The sequence below is a fragment of the Furipterus horrens genome, unplaced genomic scaffold, assembly GCF_987537825.1.
Source record: "Furipterus horrens unplaced genomic scaffold, mFurHor1.1.pri manual_scaffold_11, whole genome shotgun sequence".
Classification (NCBI taxonomy): domain Eukaryota; kingdom Metazoa; phylum Chordata; class Mammalia; order Chiroptera; family Furipteridae; genus Furipterus; species Furipterus horrens.
Genome location: NW_028327181.1, coordinates 87,609,170 through 87,636,439, shown reverse-complemented (window position 1 = coordinate 87,636,439; position 27,270 = coordinate 87,609,170). Strand labels below are relative to the sequence as shown.

At 41.3% G+C, this 27,270-nt stretch overlaps 1 long non-coding RNA gene across 1 annotated transcript; it reads right to left on the bottom strand.

Annotated features, from left to right (window-relative positions):
* Window positions 1-8,719: 8,719 nt before the first annotated feature.
* LOC149998747 (uncharacterized) lies at window positions 8,720-25,831 on the bottom strand. The gene is made up of 5 exons (XR_016514339.1): window positions 25,744-25,831; window positions 16,160-16,231; window positions 12,551-12,622; window positions 9,428-9,499; window positions 8,720-8,795 (listed from the first exon to the last, which is right to left on the bottom strand). It is a non-coding gene; the product is annotated as an uncharacterized LOC149998747 (long non-coding RNA).
* Window positions 25,832-27,270: the final 1,439 nt, after the last annotated feature.

The following is a 27,270-nucleotide window of genomic DNA, read 5'->3' as shown; positions in this document are numbered from 1 at the left end:
AGATAACAGTTGGTGCAAATTTAAAAAAAAAAAAAGAGAGAGAGAGCCTAACAAAAAAGCTTAAAAATCAAAGCTGAGAAATGAGATATCCATAAAAACTCTGAAGGGCTTCAAAATATGCTCAGGAAATTGGAAGACCATGGGACACATTCCTGAGAATCTAGGAAAGAACTATTAGAGCTAATAAATGAATTCAACAAGGTTGCAGGATACAAGACCAATATGCAAAAATTAGCTGTATTTCTATACACTAGGAATGAATAATCCAGAAATGAAATAAAGAAAAAAACTCCAGCTATAACAGCATCAAAAAGAATGAAATACCCAAAGAAGTGTATGACTCACATACTAAAAACTACAAAACATTGTGTAGAGAAACTTTTAAAAGATGTAAACAAATGGAAAGACATGATGTGTTTGGCATTGGAAGATGATACTGTTAAAATGACCCTCCTCCCGAAATCAATTTATGGTTTCAATGCAATCTCTATTAAAATTTCAACTGACTTCTTTCCAGAAATTGACAAGCGATTTTTAAAATCATATGACAATTCAAGGGACCAAGAATAGCTAAAACGATCTTGATAAAGAGGAACAATGTGGAAGGACACACACATCCTGGTTTCAAAACCTAATTCAGAGCCACAGCAATCACAGTGTGGGACTGGCATAAGGCTAGACATAGCAATCAATGGAACAGGGTTGACAGTCCGGAAATGAACCCTCACATGTGTTGTCTATTGAGTTCCCACAAGGGTGCCAAAGCTATTCAATGTGGAAAGAACCGTCTTTTCAAATGGTGCTGGGACAACTGTGTATCCCCATGCAAAATAATGAAGTTGGACTCTGCCTACACTTCACACACCATATGTACAAATTAACTCAAAATAAATCAAATACCTTAATGTAAGAGCTAAAGTTGTAACATCCTTAGGAGAAAACAAGGGATAAATGTCTATGACCTTGATTAGACCAACAGTTTCTTAGATATGATACTAAAAGCACAACCAAAGGAAAAATAGATAAATTAGACTTTATAAAAATGAAAAAAATTTTGTGCCTCAAAGGACACTATCAAGAAAATGAAAACACAGACTTCCCGCCAAGATGGAGGCCTAGACTGATATGCTCCGTCTCCCTCCACAACTAAGAAGGACTATAACTACCACAAAACCAGAAATAACCAGAAGTTCCAGAAAATAAAGCTACATGGAAGTCCAAGGTATGAAGTTATAAACAAATGGTGCTCGACTGAAGAGGTAGGAGAGGCGAAGCATGGGCGGAGAGGTCAAGCCGTGCTAGTGGCAGCAGCTACAGCGATGGGCGGAGGGACTGCAGTAAGCACAGACACCCGTATTTAAGGGGAGGCAAGAAGCACCTGGGAGCACCCCTGGCTGCAGACCAAACCCATCAGCTCATGATTCCAACGCCAGGGAAGGCAGACCCCATTGCCTCGGACTGTGAGGCCCAGAGGGCGTGGGGACGGAGGAGGAGGCTCCCGGTCTCTCAGTGGAGAGAGAACGGCAGGAATCCATCTTGCACCCCTGCCCCCATGCAAAGCACCACAGTGTGGTGAGAAAGGTTGCCTGGTAGTGACAAATGCACGGGGCTCCACCCCCTATAGCATAGAAGGTGTGACAGCCCCGCCCAGGGAGCAAAAACCTGCCAAGATGGCAGGGTTAATGATAGAGATCTCAATCATGCAGCTGACTAGAAAGCAAATACATGAATTAACGGACGAACTGATAGATAACATTTCTGAGGCTCAGTTCAGAGCTATAGTTATAAGACAGCTTACAGAAATAACAGCGGGACTTAATCAAGATGGGGAAGGAATGAAGGCTAGTCCTGCTGAAATGAATGAAGACACATATGAAACAAGTGGCGAGGGAAGGAAAACCAGGGATCAAATCAACAAATCAGAACAAACAGTCAACAAATGCAGAAAGAGGAAACAAAAAGTGAGGAAAATGAGGAGGAGCTCAGAAACCTCTGGGACAGCTATAAGAGAGCAAACATCTGAATTATAGGATTGCCAGAAGGTGAAGAAGAACTAGAAATTGAAAAATTATGTGAAAAAATAATGAAGCAGAACTTCCCGAACTTGGGGAAGGAAACAGACTTACAGGTCCAGGAAGCACAGAGAGTTCCAAAAACACTGGACTCTGGAAGAACCACACCAAGACACATTATAATCAAAATGTCAAAAATTAAAGATAAAGAGAGAGTCTTAAAAGCAGCAAGAGCAGCAAGAGAGAAGAAGAGAATTATGTACAAAGGGGTCCCAATTAGACTATCAGCTGATTTCTCAAAAGGAACTCTGAGGGCGAGAAGAGACTGGCAAGAAATATTCAAAGAAATGAAAAGCAAAATCCTACAACCAAGATTACTCTATCCAGTGAAGCTCTCATTCAGAATGAAAGGGCAGAGAAAGTGCTTCCAGGACAAAGTAAAACTGAAGGAGTTCATGAGATCCAAACCACTGTTATATGAGATGCTAAAGGGACTTGTTTAGGAGAAGGAGGATCAAAACTATGAACATTAAAATGAAAATTGTATCACAACAACCAACAACAGAAGCTAGGGAATCAAAACAAAGGGAAACTAAGTAGGCAATGAGAGCGGGAAAAGAATGATAGGTATGGGGAACATTATGGGGGGAGGTCAGCGGAAAGGGGGAAGGGGGGGAAGGGGGAAAGGGAGGGAGATGATGCAGGAATTAAGACGCATAGTAGGAGGGAGAGGAGTAGACAGGAAGATGTTGAGAAGAACTATATTCACAACTAATGGGCATGGACTAAGTGGGGGGTACAACTGGAGGGAGGGGGGTCACAGGGTGGAGGGAAGCAGAGGAAAAGTAATTGGGAGAACTGTAACAGTAAAATCAATAAAACATATTAAAAAAACTGAAAACACCACTCAAAGAATGGGAGAAAATATTTGCAACTCGTATCTTTGATAAAGGCTCATATTTAGAATATCCAGAATATGTAAAGATCTCTTACAACTCATTAAAAAGATAATAACCAAATTTTAAGATGGACAAAAGATTTAAAGAGACATTTCTCCAAAAACGATATACAAATGGCCAATAAGCACATGAAAAGATGCTTAATGTCTGAAGTCAGCAGGCAAATACAAATCAAAAATACCGTGAGATACTACCTTACATTCACTCAGATGGCTATAACCAGACAGACAGACAGTAACAAACGCTGGCAAGGATGTGGAGAAGTTGAAATCCTCACACACTGTTGGTGGGAATACAAAATGGTGAAGACACTGTGTACAACAGTTTGGCACTTCCTCAAAAAAGGTAAACGTATAATTGCTATATGACTCAGCAATTCACTCCCAGGTATGCACCCAAGAGAATTAAAAACATGTCCACAGAAACACATTCCTAGGTATGGGACTGTCATAGTAGCATTATTCATAATGGCCAGAAGGAATAGCAAATTCCTTGCAAAGCTCATAAGTGGCTCTACCACTTATTAACAGTGTAAGCCTAGGTAAGTTGTTTAACATCTCTGAGTTCCAATGGGAATAATGATACCTGCATCACAAGAGTTGTTGGGAAAATGAGATACAGCCTGAGGTAACACGTGATGAGCATTTACTGTGTGGAAAGCACTATTCTAAGAACTTTAGTCACGATATCTTACTTGTATCATAATTAAAAGTACCAAGTATACTGCCTGAAACATAATAAGCACCTAATAAATGTAAGTGTTAAAGAAACATGGGGCAGAGGATGAATTACTATGCTTTTGAGAGAAAGAAAATACCTTCTTATAAATGAGAAGACTAAGATGCAGTTGGAAAAAGAGAAGTATCATCGTAAGCTGCTGGGTTTGACAATCTCAAAACCTTTGTACTATTACAAATAAAACGACCCCCCCTGGATGATCCTAAAGGACAGATTCCTCACTGCTATTTTTAGTGTCTTGTTTATGCCTTTCAGAACCCAAGAATAAGCTGCCAAGATTCCAGTCCATACCAAAAAGGGCATCCTTTAGTTGCCCACAGCTATCTAAAGGAACCCAATCAAGGTTAGTAGACAAGGGGAGCATTAGGGTGTCTCTGTGATCAATGCTCAATTTGCCTTCAGCGTGTGGCCTGACTTACCTCACTGATATTCTCAAGAGTGGGGTCAATAATTCAACAGGGATAAGGCTTGGATTTTCCTCTCAGATCCTCTCAGTGCCTATGATCTTGGCACAATATGGAGGTACCACGGACAAGCCAGAATGTGAATGCGCTCTACCTGGATGAGGTACAGCCTTTCTGCATTATAGAGTCCTTTGTTTTCTAAAATCATGGAGCTTGTATCGTTAGAATCACTGAAGTGAGATAAAAGCATTTTTAAAAGTATTTTATTTTACTTTTAAAGAGAGGGGAAGGGAGGGAGAATGAGGGGGAGAGAAACATCACTGTGTGGTTGCCTCTTGTGTGCCCCTTACTGGGGACTTGACCTGCAACCCAAGTTTGTGCCCTGACAGGGATTCGAACCGGCAACACTTTGGTTCACAAGCCGGCGCTCAGTGCACTGAGCCACACCAGCCAGGGCTAAAAGAATTTTTTAAAACAAGCCATCAGCCATGGCTGGTGTGGCTCAGTGCATTGAGTGTTTAACAGTAATATTATGACTTCATTCAACGACATCCGGCCAAGATGGAGTCCTAGACAGACACCCTGCATCTCTCTCCACAACTAAGAAGGACTACAACTACCTCAAAACTAGAGACAACCAGAAGTTGCAGAAAATCAAGCTGCATGGAAGTCCAACAAACAAAGATATAAAGAAGAAATACTCATCCAGACAGGTAGGAGGGGTGGAGCTGGGGCGGAGAGGACGCAGTGTGGTGGTGGCAGCAGCAGCAGCAACAGCAGTGGCAGCAGCAGGCCGGCAGAAAGCGCAGTCACACATTTCAAAAAGCAGGGAGGGACACCTGGGGAGCGCTCCCGGCCAGACTGCACAGCTCAGGGTCCCGGCACCAGGGAAAATCAAGCCTCATTGCTTCTGACTGTGCAAACCGGTGGGGGTTGGAGTGGAGGAAGAAACTGCTGGTCTCTCAGCAGAGCCTGCTTGTTTAAAGGGCCCCCACTGTCCTAGAATGACTGCAGGCCCACTCACTGAGGGCACAATGGGCAGGGCAACAGCTAGAGAGGCGCCAGTCCCATACAGAAGTGGGAGAAGTGCCTGGAAAAGGGGCAGGTGCTGAGCAAGCGGCATTGTTCCCTCTCTGTCCCCTCCCCCACATACAGCATCACAACGTGGTGAAACGGGTCTCCCTGTACTGATGAATACCTCAGGCTCCACCCCTTGCAACAAACAGGAGCAACAGCTCTATCTAAGACACAGAGGCAAACAAACACAGGAGCCTGTCAAGATGAGGAGACAGAGAAGTATGGCTCAAAAGGGGGAACGGATCAAGGCTCCAGTGGAAGAAATAAGCGATGAGGAGATAGCCAGCCTAAGAGATGAGGAGATAGCCAACCTAGCAGATGCAGAGTTCAAAACGCTGGTGATAAAGATGCTCACAGGCTTGACAGACATTCTTGTGTACGGCAAACGCATAAGGGAAGAAGTGAAGGCTATGCTAAGTGAAATGAAGGAAAATCCACACAAAACCAATGCTGAAGGGAAGGAAATCAGGGTTCAAATCAATGATTTGGAACACAGGGAAGAAAAATCAGTCAACCAGTACAGAATGAGGAAACAAGACTTGAAAAAAATGAGGAGAGGCTGAGGAACCTCTGGGACAACTTTAAACGTGCCAACATCTGAACCATAGGGGTTGCCAGAAGAACAAGAACAAGAAATTGAAAGCTTATGTGAAAATATAATGAAGGAAAACTTCCCAAGTTTGGCAAAGGAAATAGACATACAAGTCCAGGAAGCACAAACAGTCCCAAACAAGCTAGACCCAAAGAGGACCACACCGAGACACATCATAATCAAAATGCTAAAGATGAAAGATAAAGAGAGAAACTAAAGAGCAGCAAGAGAAAAGTAGTTATCTACAAAGGGGTGCCTATAAGACTATCTGTTGATTTCTCAAAAGAAACTTGGCAGGAAGGAAGGGACTGGCAAGAAGTATTCAATGTGATGAAAGGCAAGGACCTACAACCTAGATTCCTCTATCCAGCGAAGCTATCACTTAGAATGGAAGGGCAGATAAAGTGCTCCCCAGACAAGATAAAGCTAAAGGAGTTCATCATCACCAAGCCATTATGATATGAAATGTTAAAGGGACTTATTTAAGAAAAAGAAGATCAAAACTATGAACATTAACATGACAACAAACTCACAACTATCAACAACTGAATCTAAACAATAAAAACAAAATTCAACTAAGCAAACCAGAATAGGAACAGAATCATAGGTACGGGGATAATTTGGAGGGTTATCAGCTGGGATGGGGAAGAAGTAGAAATGGGGAAATGGTGCAGGGATTAAGAAGTATAATTGGTTGGTACAAAATAGACAGGGTGAAGTTTAGAATAATATAGGAAATGGTGAAACCAAAGATCTTATATGCAAGATCCATGGACATGAACTAAGGGGGTGGGATTACTGGGGGAAGCGAGGTACCGGGCAGAGGGGAGCAAAAGGGAAAAAAATTGGGACTACGGTAACAACATAATCAATAAAATATACTTAAAAATAAAAAAGACTTCATTCAAGAAACTTACTGAATTATAATTACCTGAACCCCAGGGGTGAATCAAGATTTTGTGGAGCTTGAGCATCATTTGTTCTGGGAAATCCAAATACAAACATGCCAAACTAGAAATATGAAAATTGTTAGTGCGCCTCCTAAAACTTTGAAAGGCACCCATGCAAGTGAAGAGCTCTGAAGCTTAAGTTTCATTCAGTTCATGATAAGTCTACCTCAAACTTGTCACAAACTTGTTTAATGCAGAGAAAAGTATCGTTTCAACGTATAAAAACACCAGTAATACATTGTATAGACGATCAAATGACTCAACTTGAGGGGTGGCATCTTCCCTGGGCAAGTTGCCTTTGGAAAAAGATGCAATTTAGTTTACACCTTATTGTGGCAGATGTTTCCTGAAGCAAATTAGCCTTGTCCCTAACAAAGATTTGGCCCCAAACAAAGGAGCCCAGCCTCCAGAACACACTAATGGCATTGCGACAAGCTTTTGAAAATAACTGTGAATTAGTTCTAGCAGTACAGCTCTATGCAAATCACAGGAGTATTTTTATTTCTAACACTTTTTCTTGTCATTTAAGATGAACCCAGAAACTGAAGAACTGCAGGCTGGTGCCTCCTGGATGACGAATCTCTTCTAACCCACCCCCCACTTCCCACTTAGTCTCCCTCCTCTCCCGTTACCCTGCTGCAGAGATGCTGGCGTGGGTCTCCTATGTTCTTCCCAACAACATCCGTCTTCCTCCTTCCAGTATCAAAGTTTCTTGGGGATAAAGTCCCTGCCCAATTCTTCCTTGTACCCCCAGCACTTAGGACAGTGCTGATACACAGTGGGCATGGCGCCCAGGAAACCTTTTTTCTTCCTGTGCTGCCTTCCTAACTATAGTGAAACTCAGGTTCTTATAAGAAACTCTCCGTGTTACACAATGCTTGGCAAAGCTGGTGACTTTATGACATTGTACTCATACTACCGAGACCTCTGGGTGGGAGGACCCCAGAAGCCTGCTGCTCTGATGCGCGCGCCAAAGGAAAACTGACCCTCAGTCTTCTTTCCCCAAGTTAGGGATCAGCAAACTAAACAGGGAAAAGGAAGGCTGCTACAGATGGGACACCTGCAGGAACTGTCAGTCCAGCGCCAGACACACCCTGAACACCTGCATCTAACCCGAAACGGTGGGAAATTGGATTTCTGAACCATAAGACGGTAAGACAGTCTTTTCAAAGGCAGGTGGAGGGGACAATCTTCACCATAAGTTCAAAATCCTGTTCAGGACCCTGAACATATGCATTCTGCTTTGCTCGTATCACTGAGAAATCACAGAATTTTTGAGCTGCGAGGGGATAAAACCCACACTTCCCACTGACGAGTGGTCAGGAAAGAAATTGGAATTAGGCTACAGCGATGTATTTTCTTTATGACTATTTTTTCACAGCACACCTTAACATAAATAGCATATTTTCCCATACCTCAAAGGTTCCCATTGCCACAGACAATTCGCTTCAGAGTTACATACTTTCTCAAAAAGATAACATTCTGGGTTATTGAGGAGAGATGTGCCCTGTGGCAGGTTTTTAGGAAGACTTCCTGCTTTATCGTTTAAGAGACCCATGGTTGAGGAGAACTCTGAGCTAAGCTTAAAGTCTTTCAGTCCTATGTTCCATACATTTACGCAGTCAGAAACTTTGGACATGAGCAGGAATCTAAGTTCAATTCAGAAGTGGAATTTCAAGGACCATTCACAAGTCAGAGCAGCAGCACCGCTGGGATAGCCAGGACGATGCTACTTTGAATGATACTTGCTTGCTGCCTTTTATCGCCCCCGCCGAAGGTCAGTGCTGGGGAAAGCGGAGCCTGTGTATGAGTCCGACAAGTCCTTGGCCTCTTTGTACCTTAGTTTCCTCATTTGAGAAGAATGAATGGCTCTTAAGCCATACTTCCCAGAGTTCAAACTGGGCTTACACCCAGCTCACCAATCACTGGATCATGTGTTTACCCATAGCTTTTTACGTGTATTTATCTTCTATTTCACTTACAAGGTCTGTAAAAATCTCATTCCATGCCAGGTTTGAAATGTCCCGGGGCTCAGTTCTCTGATTGAATTGCCACCAAGATTTCTTCAAAAGAAGACACAAGCAAAAAACAAAAAAATAAAAACAATTCAGATCTTTTGGCAGTGATTCTAATTTATATATGATAAAACAACCTCAATACTCCCTCTATGCATTAAATAAATCTCACTGTGGGAGATATCTCATATGAGCTAGGCTTTCATGCGTACACATGCAGTGCATTAGATACAAAACAGTAAGTACTTGAAAAAAACTTGCATTAAGTGGTCTTTATTTCTCTAGCACAGGGTTACATAACTTAACATTTTGGGCTAGATAATTCTTTGTTACAGGGGCTGTCCTGTGCGCTGTAGGATGTTGAACAACTCCGGCCTCTGCCCACTACATGCCAGTAGCATATCTACAATCGTGGCAACTAAGAATGTCTTTGGATATTGCCAAGTGTCACCTGGGTGCAAAACCACCTTGGCTGAGAATCACTGCTGTAGAATGCGTCATTCCGATCTGTGAGATAATTCTCACACTAGTCTGGGCTAGAGACAAAAACGACTTGCTACATAACTTTAGTAGCTTTCTACTAATACAATTTTAATCTTACTTCAAAAGAAATAACAAAGAGATTTACAATTAAGTTTTATAAAAATTCTAGACATAATGAAGTTATAGTTATAACTTACAGAGTTTCCAGGAAAGGCACCTCTTGAAAAGATTTCTTACCAATAGATTTTATATTATTGCCAGATAAATCTCTAGAAAAAAGGAAAGGAGAAATATTCCCTGAATTAGCTATTAGATACCTAAATAGTAGAAATAATTGGTAGAGGTTGGAATGATAATATTGAATACGTAGCTTTAGTCTAAACTCTAAACCTTAGGAATTGGGATTTGAACTTCCAGAGCTCGTAAACCTGCCCTCACCTCCCTGAACAATCTCACCCTCATGATCTTTATAAAGAAAATATACAACTATAGATCTTGATAAATTTTGAAGATAATCTTTTCTGAGAGAAGAATTGATTAGATGACATTTCGTGGCCTCATCAAATTTAAATTATGAGCTGAAAGCTTTTATCTTTATATTTAATTACAAATTTCTAGTATGAAAAAGAAATAGCCTCACACTTACACACCTTCCTGGCTTAGTTCTGTTTTTCTCGGCCAATTCAATACCAGAAGAAATAAAAGATCTCTTTTCACATAACTGAAAAGAAAGTTGCTACTTTTTAAAATTCAGAACTTTGAACTAATTCAGAACGATACTTCCTATTGTTTTAGCAGAAATTCATTTTTTATTTTACATTGCTTTAATAACCCATGAATTTAATTGCTTCAGTTGTATGGTGGTGGGAAAACAAAAAACCAAAATGGTACTGGATTTTTATTTGAAAACACCCATTCTGGTCTATAGTTACTCTTATTTCCATTGATTCCAGCTTAGTCCCTCAGTGTTCACCTAGATGAGTATAACTGTCTTCTCACTGGTGTTTCCATTTCTAGTCTCTCCCTTTCTAATCCATCCTGCACACAGTCACCAGATTAACACTCTGGAAGTGGTTCTCCAGTACTGGCCAGCATCACTTGGGAACTTATTGAAGATGCAAAATCCAAGCCCTACTCTGAACCGACTGAATCAGTAACTGTAGGGGTGGAGCTTGAGCTTTACCGGGCTCTTCAAGTGATTCTGTTGCAGGCGAAAGTTTGCCCTACAGCACAGGTGTGATAACATGGTAGCCTGGCATGTTATCCTTGGCTTGGCCTTCAAAGCCCTAGAAGATCTGGCTCTAACATTCTGTTCTTCCTAGCTGTACTCCACAGGCACTCAAGGTATTTTTACTTGTACTCTACAGGTACTCAAGGTATTTTTCCTGTATTTTGACTTTCCCCATGCTCCTTTTGCAAGATTACTTCATCTGAGATGTCTGTGTGATGATCCCTAAGGGCCCTTCAAGGTCGTCTTCAAACAGCATTGCTCTAGTAACATCTTTGCTGATCCAACTTGAAGTGTCTTTCCCCTCTGCTGTGTTCCAAAACCAATTCATACTTCTCATTGCCCATCACCATTTCTTCTTTTGATACAGTTATTCTTGCATCCTATTTCCTCTGAGCATAAACTCCTTGAAAGGATGGATGAGGTCTTGCTCACCTGCACTGTCTACCATGTTTAAAAGTGGCACATGAACATATGTAAACTCAAATATTTATAAAATAAACAAATAGCTGGGGAGTAGAGGGAGAAAAATAAGTGTTGTAAAGGAAATGTGGTTTTATTATTTTATGGCTCCCTCTATGCGCCTCTGCAGCACTGTCTTCTGTTTAGTACTAGTGCATTGTGGTAGGAGCTTGCACGTTCATTTTCCCTGTGAGATCATGAGTTACCAGAGGGCAGAAGCCATGTCTTACCCATATTTGCGCCTACAATACTAGCGACAGTGCTTGGCATGCTCTTTCTTAGCTTGTTTGTTGGTTGGCCTTTTTTAATGAATGGGCATACTTAGGCCGGCATGGAATAATTAGCTTACAAAGTATTTCACAGCAGAGGGGATGAATGACCTAATCTATTGAGCGGTTAGTTACCTCATTTGTCTTCCTCCTGTTTGTAAGGTTTGGAACCCAGATGGCGAGATACCCCAGAAGACCAATTCAAAAGTGCTTATGCCCTGAGGCTTGAAAAGTTTCATAATTCAAAGGACTGTTTTTAGTGCCTCATGAGGCTCTTTCTACCCACTTCCCTTAAGCCTTCTATATTTGCAAAAGTCATCTATTTGCTAAAAAGCATCATTAATTACCTTCAAAAAATTAATGACATACACATCTCTGAATGCCATGGACAAAAAATAAGAATTGAGTTCTTATAGCAAAGGACATCTCCTTATCTCTAAGTAAACGGAATCACTAGGCAAGCGTTTCTCCCTTGGCAAGGAGGCTGGAGAGATCTTTATTTTGTAATTAATGAAGTTAGGGGCATTTCTGATATGCTTATTTGGTGTAGACATTTCTAAGTATACCACTTAACCATCATTTTAAACATTGAAATCCTGAACACCAAATCTGCTCTCCTGGTAACTTAACATGTTCATAACAATACTGTTTACATAGTTCATCTACTTAGTTAAACATTTGATATGTAAATGTTAATCTAATTTAGATTAAATTATTGAAAATTTCTGGGTTAATAGCATTCAAATTAATGTAAGTGTTCTATATTTTCTTGTCCTTTAGGAGACAATTTGACGTTAACCTGAATGCTTCTCATTTTACTAAATTAACATTTTAAAACCTTTTCTGTAAAGGCAGACAGTAAATATTTTATGCCTTGCAAGCCACAGACAGTCTGTCTCGCATATTCTTCTTCGCTTCTTTCTTTTCTTTCCTTTTTTTTGTTTTTTTTGTTTACAGCCCTTTAAAAGTGTAAAAAGTATTCTTAACTTATGGGCTGTATGGAAACATACCTTAGGCTCTATTTGATCCATGGGTCCTAAATTAAATGTAAATACAGGCAGATGATATATGAACACTTATATAACAAGGTTCATATGGGTGTGTATAAGTACTAAGACATTATTACCACTTTTCCTCTATAGCTGGAGACAATTCCCTACCTATATCTTGTCTATATGATTAAAAAATTGAAAATGCATTGAAGATAATAAATGCTCAAGATAGGCTGGGAGCCCTATCCACACTTACAGAATTGTAGCATTTTATTGCTGGAAGAAATTGTAAAGATTATCTAATTTGAACCCCTATGTATCTTATAGATAATATAACTAAAAAATTATAAATAAAAACAATTAACTTACAAAGACTTGAGGAATAAAAGACGTCGAAATGAGTCCTTATCAATTTCTTTTAACTTGTTGTTACTCAGGATTCTGAAAAATAAAAAAGTTATTTCTGGATCAAAAGGCAAAATAACTACAATTATTTACTATACAGAAATATATATGGAGAAACCTGGACGGAAAACGAAAACAAACATAAGAGTTTACAGCCAATGAAACGGAGTTAACGGAGGAAGCACAAGAGGATTTCAGGATAGCACAATTAATATCCTCAGAGAGCTGTAAGCAGCCAGCACATCCACTGAAAAGAATGAACTGAGCCTTATACAAATGGAGTGTTGTCATTCATAAAAACAATGCTCAGTATATCGCAGCAGAAATGACAGTTGAATAAATTAGAAAACTGAGCGATCTGGCCAGAATTCTCCATAATGAAAGAGGAAGGGAATGGGAACGATCCACAGACAAGCCTGACACCTGGTCTGCCCAAGGAATGTGAAGGCCTTTGCTTTATCTAGTCTCTCAGTAACGACGAGGGACATGCTTGGGGTTAGGGGTGGGAGTGAGGGGAGTTTCACTCATTTCCAACATGTGAGGAGCAGAAAGGCACAAGGCCAGTGCCTCCAAGAACGGAGCGAGGGAGTGGTAGAGAGCCAGTTTGGAAGCAGCTCTGCCGAACGTCAACGTGGGTGTCTCTTGCAGGAGACTCCGCGCTCCTTGCACATGACATTAGGTGGTGCCCTCTTCAGGAGCCTTGGAGACTGGAGAACATGCTGTGTCGCCTTGTGAAGCTATTTCCATCAAGTTCAGCGTTTGAAACATTCTGCTTTCCCTCAGTGTCTGTTGGCTACATATTTTTATAACCGCATCTTGTAGCATCATTCTACCCCAAAGCTTAATTCTTTACTCATAGCATATGGCAAAATATTATGGCCCAGAAACTCAACAACTAAGATCAGGGACTGTTCTCAGTTATAAGGTAGTTCAGATGACACAGATATAGTTACATTTTTAAAAAAAACATGAAAATAAAAACACAAAGACTTTAATTCCAACAAACAAGTCTTGGAGTCCTAAAAAGGCATCAAAGACCTTGGCCTCAACTTGAAATTCACCACATTATAGGGAACAGCAGTGATGGTCAGAATGTGTATGCAGGGGGAATGGTCAGGGGTGATGCTCTGATTCACTGTTTTCTCACCTCCCTTAGGTAACGCTTTCATATTTCCATAGAAATGGTCCAAAAAGAAAAAGCAAAAAAGCTGCCATGTCCAACAATGTTTATAGTAAACCTTTTTCATAAATATAAAACATTGGAAAAAATGGTACCTCCCTAAATCACTTAAAACTGTATGCGTATTTTCAAATCACACATTTGTTGCAGATGTCATTCACATCACTACTTAGAAACTATAACCAGTTATTAGATCTACCACTATAGCTCGTTTCTTAGTATGTTAAGAGAAGCAGATCTATTACTATATCGATAGCTTTAAAAAATATTTGAAAACTTTTTTCAGTAATAGTTTTCCTTTATTTTCTTATATATTTTTTAAATTTATTTTTTATTGTTTTTCTATTTCATTTAAAAACATAGAGACTAAAGTAAAAAAGAAGAAGGCGAAGAAATCCTGCTCTGGGGGGTCTATTGACCCTAAGTTAGAGACCTCTCCCTCATAAGGTAGAGATCTCAAGCTGACTGAGAAATCTTCAACACTTCCCAGATTCATGCTATTGTCTATCAGATCCCAAACACATGTTATTTAAAAAAACGAATGTTTAATTTTTAACTTAAAAAATGTGCAATGTATATTTCTTATGGCTCAAAATTCCATAGGTATATAGTTACACAATCCAAAGTTTTTTCTCCTACACCATCTTTCAGACTACTCCGTTCTCTCTACTCCTTAAAGAAAACTAATCTTATTTATTTCTTGTGCTAAATGACTTTCATTTTTCTTACAAGTTTGGGAAATAAAATTTCCAATTCAGACTCTATCATGGAAAATATAAACTATATATAATTTCAAAGAAATTCATAAGTTAAAAAAAAGAAAAACACCTGCTTGGTTCTAGCATTTTTCGTTACCAATATGATATCTTAGAGGGTGATTGTAAACCCTGTTTTTAGATTACTATGGCTATTTGGTCTCTTATTATTAACTCAGAGGTTGTTTATGACATCTGTTCGAGTTGACCTAATAATATGACACACAAACTTGTCATAAAAAATGCCAGTTAATTACTTTGAATGTAAATATTTTTTCCCAAACTACCTGTGTACCCAAATTGACTTTTCTACAAATTGATTTAAAAAAGATAAAAGAGAAATAGGCAAAAAAGGACAGGGCAAAGTCAGAGAAGAAATATAAATGTTCAATATTTAAAGATTTCTTAAAATTGTTGTTCTCTTACAATTGTCCCCATTTTTCCCCTCATTGCTCTCCCCTGCCCTGCCCACCCCCAGCCCTCTCCCACAGACAACCCCCTCCCTGTTGTCCATATCCATGGGTCATTTACACTAGTTTCGTCACTAGACCCTTCCCCTTCTTTCCCCCCTTTTCCCCTCTCCCCTCTCCTCTGGTCACTGTCAGCCTGTTCCTTGTTTCCATGTCTCTGGTTCTACTTTGCTCATTGGTTTGTTTTCTCATTAGATTCCTGTATGAAGTGAGATAATATGGTATTCTTCTTTCACCACCTGGTTTATTTCACAAAGCATGATACTCTCCAGTTAAATTTACAAGTAACCAGAAAAATTCAAATTCAGATGGGACCCCTTTTATTCACTCATTACATCAGCCAAAAAATGGAGACTATCAGTGCTGGAAATGAATGTTGTCGTGGCCTACTACTGCCTGGAGCATAAGTTGGCACAACTTCTTTGAGGGCAGTCAAAATGTTATATCAGTATACTCTTCGCCCCAACAACTCCATTCCTAAATGTCTATTCTGCAGAAAGCCTGTCCATGTTCACAAAGATGCATGTACAAGAATGTTCGTTGCAGCAATACATGCAACAGGAAAACTAGACATAATCTAAACATCCACCAATAGGGGGATTTTTAACTGTAACACACCCATCCTGTAGAATATTATGCAGGAGTTTAAATGAATTGGTTAACCAGGAAGGAAACAAATCTAAGACATAGCAAGAGGTGGAAGGACCGAGTTGTTACCATTTATGTAAAAAAAAAAAAAAGAAAAAAGAAAATCACACAACATGCCTATTGTCGTATCAGTATGTAGGCAAAGGCCCGGGGAAAGATCTACAAGGGCACACAGTAAACAGCTCAGAACAGCCTCACCTTAAGGGTGGGGGACGAGGGCAGAAGCGAAGGTTTCACTATGCCTGTATTTCATTTTTATATACTGAGAATATAAACATGTATTACTTGTTACAGTGAAGAATAAGGTTAAATTGACTCATTTTAAAGAGAGCCTGCCAATTTAATTTTTTAAATAAACACAGACTTGGAATCAATAGAGGTTGATTTATGATATGGAGGTGAATACCTTTTCTCAGAGCTAATGACCTCAAAATTGGGGACCAAGAAGGACCTTACAATGCAGTCAGGTTTGCTTGTTTGTTTGTTTGTTTGTATACATTTTTGGAGAGAATATACTCACAGTTTCTCAGTTACATGGAAGAACCTCCATGAGTCCTTATCAAGGTGAGAAATAGAGTTGCCTTTTAAATCGCTGCAAAGAAACACAGTTAGTATCTTTAAATAGGCAGGAAAAGAACAAACAGAGTAATTAAAACAGTCATGGCAACCTTGTGGGAATTAATCAAATGAAGAAAATACCAGCTTTCTAATTTCCACAGCTATCAGCTTTCCCAGTCTGCACAAATTAATAAAGACATAATGTGGGGCCCCTGGCACAAACCATGAGGCATCTCCTCAGAACCTCAATTTCTTATTTGGCTAGGTGTTGCCAGTTGATTACTTTGAATGCATTTTCTCCAAAACCACCTGTGTCTAAAATGACTCCTTGTACAAACGAATACAAAAATAATAATTCCACAGAAAAATACCAAAAATGTATCATTATCAGCAAATTAACACAAAGAAACCTTGCGTCAGCCAGGCCACAGCAAAACTTTGGGTCAGTGCCCTCTGTGGGAATCTTTCCAGGTGTTAGAAAGATAAGGGCAATTAGAAATGAGAAGGACTGATATGGAAAGATCTGACAGACATATGTGACAAGGGAAAGCACAAATCACTGAGCAAGGAGTAAAGTATTACCTCTTTAGGGGGGAAACTGCAAAAGAAAAGGAAAAGAAGAAAAAGAGAGAGAGATTGCAAGAACAGACACATGCCAAAGTGGTAACAGGAGTGGCGGGAAGTGCTGTGTGGGATTTTCACATTTATCCTGTGTGTTTCTGTGACTTTAACACCAACACCAACAACACAGGGAGGCTGTTCCCATGAATTACAAGCATTTAAAAGAATCTGTGAAATTCCCGAGGTTCAGTCTCAATCACTAACTCCGTGGGTAACTTTGAATCTTCACCTTTAGCTTTGTCCTCGTCCCTCAGCGACAACTTACCTGTCCAGTTTATATGCGCGTTTCCCATGAAGGTGAGAAAAGTCAAACAGGTCCCTGTCTGTCCCTCTGCACAGTGGACACTTCCACCCAACCAGAATCCTTTGGTTGCTTTCGACTCCCCAATAAAAACTGCCCAGTCTGAACTCATTGCCTTCAATCTGGCTCTCCTCTCCAACTGCTCTTTGTCCACCTCATACACCACTGTGGTTCTCCTCATCACCCAGGACAGAAACTTTACAGGGTCGTATTTGATTTTTATCTTTCCTGTACACCCCATTCCCCAACTCCAGCCAGTTACTACAGCCTGTCAGTTTTTCTTTACACTGTTCCCAGGATGTTCTTTCTCCTCCTATCACAACCACTCTTCTTGCTTTACTGCTAGATTTTGCTCAATTATTCTACCGGTCTCCCTGAATCAAGCTTTCCTCTTGAGATCACTCTACATATGGAATTTAAAATAACCCTCTTATTTTAATCACCTGTCTCTCTCACTTGAAAACATTCAGGGGCTCTCCCAGTCTCAGTGCAACTTCCAAACTCCTAGAGCCAAAGTTTTTCATAATCATATTTTTCACCGCTTCCTAAACCAATTCTTGACAGCAAGACTAGCCTAATAAGTCCTGGTCGTTCCTGCAGCCATGCTGTTGCCAAGACTGTACGCATTATTTCTCCTCTATGTAACAAACCACAGGCACCTTTAAGTCCCAGTTAAAGTTATAGCTTAACCATGCAGTCTTCCGACTTCCATAGGCCAGTGACTACCGATTCTGCTGAATTATACCACCTCTGGTCTGTATCTTTTTTAGTACTTAACTATATATCATCTCCCTTTTTAGTCATATTCCCTTTCTTCCCACCTGTCATTGTCATGTTTCATAGACAATGTCATACTTCTGTGGCTCCCATAGTACTTAGCCCTGGCTGGACACAGAATGGGTGATATATTTAGAAAGCCAGGTGGCAAATGTGAGTTCTGGGTATAACTGGATATATGATAGGCACTGACATAGGTGAACTCATCTAAATCTCACAACAATCCTAAGAGATGGTAACTATCATAATCTTGACTTTACAGATGATGAAATTGAACCCAAACACTAATATATGGCATAACTACATTCAAACTCGGGCACTCTGGCTCTAGAGTCTCTTCTCTTAACCAATTTGTTGTATCACCACCAATGAGATTCGGAGAGGGCCACGAAGCTGTAAAGAGGATGACATAGAAGTGGGAGGAGAGTAGAGGATTAAGGAATGAAGTGATGGGGCTAAAGAAAAACCAGTAAGGAAACATGCGGAGGAGGAAACAATGGTGAGAAGGAGAATGAAGATAAGGACTAGATGACAAACAAAATATAAAAGCAGGAAGTAGTCAGTGTGGGTTTGAGAAGCTGAGGACGGCTCAGGGAGACCAGGAGGAGAAGGCTGGCAGGTCAGGCAGGTTGCGGAGAACAAAGGAAGAAAGGCAGTTCTTACAAGGTGGTGAAGATGTCCTTGTACGTGTCGGAGTCTGGCACAGGCACTCTGTGGAGCGCCTGCGTTGGGCCGAGACCAGAACAAGACAGCGTCTCATTTCGGCAGGAACAGATCTCACATATATTGATGACGGCCTTCTGTTCAGGCATTGGAGGACCGACCTCAGATGACACTGCTTGATGGGCCCTGAGAAACTGCTCAGACCAGGGTGGCTGCTGGGGCTGAACAGTCTCTGGACCTGGAAGCATCGCCTCAGGGTGTTTCGGAGGAGTGGTGGTCTGCTGCAGCGGTGTCGGTGTCGGACGTTCAGCCTCCACCGTAGCCTCTGGCTGAACAGTTAGCTCCAGGTCCAAAGGCCGACCTGTCACTCTAAAATATGTATTTGGCTTGGGAGGCTGAGCTGGAGACTTCTGCAGGCCTGTGGAAGGTTCTGCATTGTCTCCTGGATAAAGAGGCCATTGGAGCAGAGCTGAGCTCTCTTGCTCCACCTCAGGAGGGTCTCTCGTCTCAGGGGCTTCTGGCTCCTGAGCTCGGATCTCCGTTGGCGATGGTTCGGCCAGCAGCCACAATAGCTGCCAAAAAATCAATGGGGCCCAGAGGTGCAGCCCAGACATGCTAACAGAGGTCCAGGAGACACAATGAGCAACCCAGGAAAGCTGGGGCACAAGGAGTGACCCGGAGGGGCTGGGGCAGAGTGAGTGACCTGGGGACCCAGGGCACAGTGAGCGATCTGGAGTGGGGGTCAGGGGGTCTGGGGCAACGCAATGAGACCCAGACAAATGAGGTGCAGGCACACGCACTGAGCAGGAGCCTACAATTTGCAGCCGTGTCACAGTTGGCAGCGGTGTCACAGTTGGCAGCGGCGTCACAGTTGGCAGCCATATCATGCACGTGCCCCTTAGCACAAAGCACCCCTCCCCCGCCTCAGGTTCCAACCTTCACTTAGGCAGTTATATTAGTCTGGGGTGAGAGTACTACAGGAGAGCGAGCCTTTTTCTCCAGAATCAGGGTCCTTTTCCCTGCAGAGGGGACAGCTCCCTCCTGACGGGCCTCCCCTTCCCCCTCACAGTGAGGCGGGATTGGGCTGCACACCTGGGTGGCCACGGACGCCAGCAGCCAGGGGTGGTGGGACGCGGGCGGTAAAGAGGGTGGGAAGTTGCGGGGGCAGGCGTGCGTGCTGCATGCAGAGCTTCCCAAGGAAGCCACAGGGCCTGGCACCCCAGGAAATGCCCAGGTGCTGGTCAAGCTCCTGCAACCTGAACTCCCCCTTAAAGCTGAAATCTGAGTGACATTCGTCCTCCCTTTGGCTACACTGCTCTCAGAAAAGTAGCTGGCCTACAGAATAAACACCAGTGTGGGTGGCTGGGAAGGGGACACACTTTATAGTTCTAAAATGTTGTCACTTCCTGGAAATTCTCAGAATCCACGTCTGGTTCTTCACTTGCCACTCTGTTAGGTGGGGGCTACCACTGAGTCAGGGATGACTCCAAAATTTCTGCAGATGGGGTTTGACAGTGAGCAATGCACTCTGGGAAACACGGTCTGAAACCCAGTAAACAATGCTTTACAATGGTTGGGGAAAGGTGCCCCTCCCACTTGGCTCAACACAGCCATTGATCTAGCAAAGTAAGGACGGCCCTTTCAGAGGTCTGCCCTGTGCGCACACGTGGAGAAGACACTCCGGTGTGAAAGCCGGCACATTAAGTCATTTTCTTCAGACACTGTAAGTAGCACCCAGTTTGCTTCCCTCACAGCCCTTTTATATTCTATTTTACTTCACTCCTTGTTTACTGCCTGGCACAACCTCTGGCACATAAATCCAAGAGAGAAGGAGCAGCATCTTATTCCCAGTGTCTAGCACATAGTACTGGTTTCAAAGTGGAACTGATTCCAGGATTGCCCTCATATAGCAATGGCTCTCATGCTAGAATCAGGTTTCTGAAAATTTAGCATCAGTATGGAATCCCTTCCTCACATAATTCAAAGGAAGACAGGCTTCTTCAAGCCCAGGACAACACCAGAGCTTTTGTTTCTGTAGCCATCAGAGGTTCCAAATTCAAAATTCCACATAAGTATTCCCATCAGGCTCACACAAGTTAAATGCAAGAACTATTCTATTTCAACTACAAGTTAATTTTTCTTTAATTAGCAAATGCTTGATTTCAAGGTGCTGACAGTACTTTACTAAATACCTATTCTAAATAGGTTTTCTAGACCAGCCTTCTCAAGATATTGGCAAAGTATATCATAAAACCTATAGGCTGAAATAACTTTGAATTTTAACAAGAAAAATAAATAAAAGCCTTATTCAGTCAAGTACCTCTAGCTTAAGCAAGGCTAGATGATTTTGATTTTGTATTAACAAGTTGGCAGCCCTGCAAAATCAGTGAACTTTTGTGCAGTCATTTTAATACTAAAGATAGAAAATACACAACATTTTGAGCACATATGCTTTATTACTGCAAAATAGGTAAAAAAATGCAACTGAAATATTTTTTAAATTGTGTAGTGTGTGGAGAAGGGGCTGTGACTGATCGAACATGTCAAAAGTGGTTTGCAAAGTTTCTTGGTACTGTTGACATTTGAGCCAAAGAATTCTTGGCTGTGGGGTTATCTTATGCATTGAAAGAAGTTTAGCAGCACCCCTGGCCTCTACCCTATAGAAGTCAATAGCAGGAGGTAGTTCACATACTCAAATATCCAAGTCAACAAAATTACTGGTGAAAGTTAAAAATGTGTCTTTTATTTTATGGAAAAATCTAAACAGACTTTTTGACCAACCCAATAGTACTGAACAATGACATGGTTGAATCTTAAAAAATAAATGTTGATTGAAAGAAGACAGAAGAATATATAATGTATGGTTTTATTAATGTAGAGTTCAGAAGCAAACAAAACAAACCATAGCATTTAGGGATGCATTCTTAGAGGGCAAAAGCAAGAACTATGTATTGTAACAAGTATATCAATAATTAGTTTAGAGGAAAGAGATTATAATAGAACAGGGAGACAGGGCTTCTAAAGACATTTATAATGCCTCTTTCTTGATGGTTAAATGGGTGTTTGCTTTATGCTTCATTAATTTATATATTTGTATTATATACCTTTCTGGATGTGCTATAGTTCTAGTGAAAACATTAAAAAAGAAAAAAAATCAAAGGTTTTTTATTATTGCTCTTTATCTAAAAACATAACCAGATACACCTTGGTAGTTTATGTTCTCTGGTTGTCATTTAGTCTCAGGATAAACAATGGGAGCATATGATCAGCAACAGTTTAATGAAGCCATAGCATTTACAGGATTCTCAAATGGGTACAATATAAAATATGTCATAAAAATTATTAAGTGATCCAAGGTAGAATACATTTTAATACTGGCACAATGGCAATAGCAGCTTTACAAATATTTATCTACAGTATTTCTATAACATTTTTAATGAACCTTTATTCCACAAGAATGATCAAATCATTTAAATTAAATTGATATAATACACAGTGGTTTACTAACATTAGAAACACTATGAATGCCTCATAAAATAGTTTGTACAAATATTCAACTGCTTTATTCTCGGTAATCATTCTTTTTACTCACATGTAATATAAATGCAGCTAGCAGGTTTTAAAAAACTTACTGGAAGCACATGTTTCTTAACTTTATTATCTGTTGAATTTTTATCTATAAGTGTGTTGTAGACATAAATGTGGGTGTCATAAAAACAAAAGTGTCCCCAGGTCTGCTTCCCAGTCTGGTAACTTTTATAACACTATTTGGCACCTCAAAGCAACATTCATCTGGGAAATTGCTAAAATAACTTTTTAGCCTCAGCTAACCAGAGATATTTCATGGATATCATGTATGTAGCTGCTTCCTCGCAGGCTAAAAAGTGCAGTGAATATGTGAAATCCCTTGGTGACTATCCATGAAAAACTGTTGGCCTTATTCCCGGAACTGCAGTGGGGGTTACAGCATTAAAGCTGGTCCGGCCCATCCAGGCACATTCACGCTAACGAGCGCTCCCCTCCCTCCAAGGCACTGAGAGCATCGGTGCTGGGCCTGGTTGAAGCTACAATGACGCCCACTGCTAAGCAGGTGAGTCTGAGACGCTGAGGGCTCCCAGAAATACTTGGCAACTTTGCAGGGGACTGACCGACAGGGTCGCCAAATAAAATGTAGAATTTCCAGTCAAATTTGAATTTCAGGAAACAATACATTTTGTTACATGTCCCATGTAATATTTGGGACACAATTATACAAAAAAAACGGTTTGTTCATTGTTTAATGGAACATATTATATTCAAAATTCATTGTTATTTATCTAAATTTCAAATTTGATTGGGTGTTACATTTTTGTGTTTACTAAATCTGGCAACCCTGGACTGGCAGGAAAGAAAACAAATACAGTTAGGTATGCATTACTACTGTTATTGAAACAACAGGGTATTGAGGACAGGGTATCAGGCCTTATAGTGAACCTTCTATAGGACTTGAAGAATCCTTCACGGGGTACTGTGGAAAATACAAGGTTCGTGTTGAGTCTTCATGAAATTTATATTTAGCTGTATGAATGTGGACAGCAGACATCAAAATAACAAATATCTCAGAATTCAGTGAGTCAGATATCCACTACCTATCTAATATACTAAAAGTTACACATTCTAATTTTTAAGGTCACATTAGATCTTTTGCTTCCAAATCTCCTGGAAAATAGTTGGGTTTCGATGGAGGATGGTCTCACCTCTTAACTGTTTATAATGAACAGAAATCAAATCCAGCAGGTCTTTTTAATTGATCAAGTTCATAGTACTTAATGAATGCATGACCTTTACAGGCTTTACAGGGTAAAAATACCCAAGATGAATGAGAACTAGCTTATTATCTGAAGGTTATAACTGCACCTACAGAATACAAATTAGAATTATAGTTAAATTTGAACAACCTCTCTAGCCTCAATTGAGTAGTTCCAGGATAAACACTGCTTTGGAGATTGTATTTTCCATTCTGTTCTCTTCCTGATCATGCAAACTAGAAAATATCCAAACACCCACTTTATACCACAGTATACATGGGCTCCTTACATACTGTAATTCTTTAAATGGAATTACATATTAGAATAATTACACGTACTACATTTCTTAAAAAGGAGTGAGGTGATTTTATCAGCATATTTTACGGATGATCACAGGGAGTCGGACAGCGTTGGCATCAGTTTTGTTCATCAAAGCTGCTTGTAGAAAGGGGCAGAATTTGAGTTGGGCTTCTAGGGTGAGCCAGCTATGAACAAAAAAGAGGGGTCTCAGTTATAATGTGGACTATGTTCCTGTAGCCTGCACAGCTCTCCTTCTTCCTCACTAACAGAACCCAGGCTTTGTGCGAGGAGCAATGCATCCAGATTCCAAAAACCAATTTTCCCAGTTTTCCTGATATAATCAGGAGTTCCTGGGTAGCAACTGTTTAAAGAGATGAGGGACAGGTTAGCAAGTGCACCCTCCTATCCTTTGACCTTCTTATCTTGCTTAGAACATAGATATGAGGATTCAGGAAGCAAAGCCATTCTGCACCCTCATCAAAGCCACACATTAAAGATGACATGGTGAGGCTGATGTACAACTTACAAACTGCCTACTCTCCACGGAATATGTAGGTAAGAAAACTGAGCCTCTGGTAGCTGAGACACTGTTGTCAGATTTCTGTTACCTGCAGCCAAATGAAAGACCTAACTAAAGCAGTTGCTTCAGAGTTAAAGGAGAAAGGACGCCTAAGGGCTGGGTAGGAAAAGTCATTCGATGCCCAACAAGTTTTTACTAGTCACCCTCCTAGTGAGTGACTTTTGAAGAGCACACATAGGGTATAGGTCCTATCTGTGATTATTGATGTTGTTGCTCAATACGTGGGGATATTATTTATTACATTTTTATTTGTTTCTACATTACGCAGCCCACTATAGTAGTTATGGGCTGGCACTGGGACAAAAAGGATCCCAGAGCTGAACAAGGAAAAGAAGGGGCTTAGTCCTTCAGTGAGGCCACTGGCTTCTGCCCCCGCCCTCCACAATCTGTGGTGTCACCGAGGAAGGTGATCTGGGGGTAGATTCCTACTGGATGCTCCAAAGGGAGGAAAGAGGAAGCTGGCCACACCTCCGAAGAACAATGCATAGCGCCCAGGACAACCACGTTGAATTGGCAAGAGAGAGACCAAGGTGTCCTGCCAAAGGCACTCATTCTTAATGAGGAAATGAAGGGAGGACAGTGTTGGGATGGGACGATGCCAGCAGTGGAGTTCTGCGGTGTGTCCCTGCTGCCAGAGGGACACACAAATGTCAGCCTCATAGCCAAGAAGGCCAGCTGCCCCGTGCTCCCGCACTCTAGCAGGGGTGGCAGGAGGCAGGCTGCTCCTTACAGATCTGACGGCCCTGGGGATGTCAGAGACAAACAGGGCTTGGAACAACATCACACAAGGCGAGCGGCTATACGGGACTTTGGTGCGTGGGCATACACGTAGGTGACAGAGAAAAGAGCTGACGAGACCCAGCTATATCTCCATCCCTGTCTGTCAGGCTCGCTCCCTCTGTTGTAGCCATACTGGCCACGTTTCAGTTCCTCTGATCAGCCAGCATTAATCCCTCTTTCTTCCACGACATCCATGGGGGACCCACCCCCACACCCCATGGGCACCTCCACAGTTAAGGACTATTCATCTATCAAGTCTCACCGCCTCACTTTCTAAGGGAACCCTTCCTAAATCAACCTGGCTGGACCAAGTTCCCCTATGGGATCCTTTCCTTCACAGCACTCAATTCAGTGCAAAATCGTACGTACGTGAGATCATCTGATTAACATCTCTCTTCCCCACTAGACCGAAAGCTCCAAAACAGTAGATCTGTGCCTGTCCTGCTTGCCACCATATCCCCACTACTGTGGCGCAGAGCCTGGCATAGAGGAAGTGCTTAATCTTTACACTTAATAAGGGAATTTTACAAACCAGACAGTCATTGCTAATGTGAAGATGAGAATCCTCACTATCTCACAGACTTCGGAAGTCTAAATATTTGAGTACGTTGTAAAGCATAAAGTGCCATTAAAAATTATTATTAGTATTAAGAAAGCTGCTGAGATTATGATTCTAAATAAATGATTTTGAAGAAAAGGAACCAAAAACATTCTTTTTTCTTTTTTTAAAGGCTTACCTGAAACTTTTTCCTCAACGCCCTTGTCATTACTGGGGTCAGTCCAGTTCCTGTTTCCACATTTTCTTTATTGGTAAGTGGGGTCCCACCTGGGTTCCTGCAAAGGTAATGAAAATATCAGAAACTGTGTTTTATGCCAATTACCAAGTGGATTTAGAAAGCATAAAGGTAAGAGAGCATATTACCTTTCTACATCGACTTTTCTAAGTAGTTTCCGCAGATCTATCTGACTTTTACCAGGAGTACTGATAAAATAAAGGCATCAGAGTTAGCACTTGCTAGATTTTATCATTTTTCCCAAAGCAAAGCAGTCATTTTTATAGGCAACACCCTAAAAAGTAGTTCTATTTGGTACATTGACAAATAGCAGTAGAGAGGACTTCTTAGTTGTGTCTCCTCACAACTAAGAAGAAATTTACAACCACTTTAAAACTAAAAAAAAAGAAAGAAAAAAAGAAACCCAGAAAATCCAGAAAATTGAAACTACAGAGAAATTCAGCAAAGAAACAAAGAAGAAAAACCAGCCAGGAAGGTAAGAGGGGCAGAGCCGGGACAGAGAGAAAGAGAAGCGGAGCAGCGGCTGCGGGGGCACCTAGCAGTAGCCATGGTGAAAACACAGTCCGTTTAAATGCAAGAAGCAATCCCAGCCCCAAACCAGACCACGCAGCTTGCGGTTCCAGCACTGGGAAATATAAAGCCTCATTGCTTCTGACTGTGAAAGCAAGTGGGGGCTGGAGTGGAGGAAGAAGCTACTAGTCTCAAAAAGGAGGCAGCTTGCTTAGTACCGTTAGGGATAATGAAGCCAGTGATTCTCAAACCAGAAGGAGATAATTAACAGATGAATCGTGGAAAAGGGGCGAGGAAATTACATCCCACAGCTCCTCACACATATCTCTGGGATCAAAAGGAGGAAGACTGTCCTCATCAAACACAGAGAAATGGGAAGATGTAGCAAGATAACTTTGCAAATAAGTTGGAGATAGACCTATAACTAGATTAATCACACCCTGAATTAAGTAGTTAATTGTGTTCGATTGTGAACCTGGATTAACCAATAATGGAGAAATGGGGAAGAAGGAGAGGGGAGGGTGAGCCAATCGTGTTAGGGAGGGGGAGCTAATCGCATTAGTATAAAACTAGTTTTCTTTGTCTACTTCACGCACACATGCTCCTGGCTGGTGGTGTCCCCGACTCTGCAGACTCATGAATAAACGCCTTGCTTTGCTGCTCAAGTCCTGTGTCCCGGTGTTTCATTGTGAGCATTTCTCACAGTATGGGAAGGGGGAGAAGTGCCTGGAAAAGCAGCAGTGACCAACACTTTTCCCTCTCAGACCCCTACCCCAGATACAGTGCCAAAACACAGTGAAACGGTTGCCAGTGCTAACAAATACCTAAGGCTCCACCCCCTATAATGTAAGAAGTGTGACAGTCCCACCCAAATCACAGAGGCAATCACAGAAAACTCATGATGAGAAGACAGAGAAGTATGGCCCAGAGTAGGGGCAGATCAAGGTCCCAGTGACACAA